Raw genomic sequence first — 1,238 nt, forward strand, 5'->3', positions numbered from 1 at the left:
TTTAAACTTTTTACCTATTAAATGAATATTTGTAGTTTTATAGTGCATATATTTGTTTTTCGTCGTATTTTCACGTTCACAGCCGCATAATATCGATAAAATTACGACCAGTATTCATTGTCAAAAATGAGATGAAATGCTCATATGCAGCATGGTATATATATATATATAGATAAATTCGTTTGCAACTTCTGATCATCCAGTGAAATAAGGTAAAATCTTAGTTTTCACTTTTTATTAATGTGGGCTAATATTTTATGGATTGAAGATAAAGAATATTAAAAATATCAAAGAACTTAGTGAAGACGACGAAATACTTTGATACTTCTAAAACCTTTCCTCACCTTTATTCATTAATACATATTTGTTTACATCGTTTTAAATAAAATATTTTCGATTCAATTTTAAGTGCATATTTTGTAGCATATTACAGCATTTTTAGAAGCATATTTTGTGGATTTTTTGTGCGTATATGAATCTGGTCTTAACGATAACCTAAATTGATAACCTGACGTAATTCATTAATTTTGAAGTTACTTTGTTAATTCTTAAATCGTATTTAAAATTTTTATTTTTATTTTGAAATATTTTGCTGCTTATAATTTATTATAATTTATTTATCTATAGTTATTGCTAATTATTGCATAGCAAAATATATTAATTAGATACAGAAAACATTTTAATAAAAACCTTTTATTAATGTTTATTTATTCATAAATTATAATTTGGATTACAATTTTATCATTCGAAATCTAAAGGTGTTGTTAATTATTATATTCTTAATTACCTAACATTGTACTTAGTTGTTTTATATATATAAATAATATAAACCGACATAAGAAGTGTATAGTGTATTTTAGTACATTAATATTATACTACATAGAATACACCACCATTTAATCTATTCTGTAATACCGGTATACAACCACAACATAGAAATGTACATAAAAAGTCTATCCACAACGCCGTGTTATTATAATTGACTATTGTATAGTTGAAATGCATTACGATATTTTAATTCTTATTAACTGTGACAAATTATGGTTTCGGTTACAAGTTTAGTTATAGATGTTAAATTTCTTAAACAATTTTTTATTAAGATTTAAAAGAAATATTAAATTTAAATATTATACTAAATATACCTAGTAGTAAATAGTAGTGATGGGCAACGATATCGATAATTCGATACGATATCGATATCGTGACAAATTTCCGACATCGATATCGTTTTGTATTGT

The sequence above is a fragment of the Acyrthosiphon pisum genome, chromosome A1, assembly GCF_005508785.2.
Source record: "Acyrthosiphon pisum isolate AL4f chromosome A1, pea_aphid_22Mar2018_4r6ur, whole genome shotgun sequence".
Taxonomy (NCBI): Eukaryota; Metazoa; Arthropoda; class Insecta; order Hemiptera; family Aphididae; genus Acyrthosiphon; species Acyrthosiphon pisum.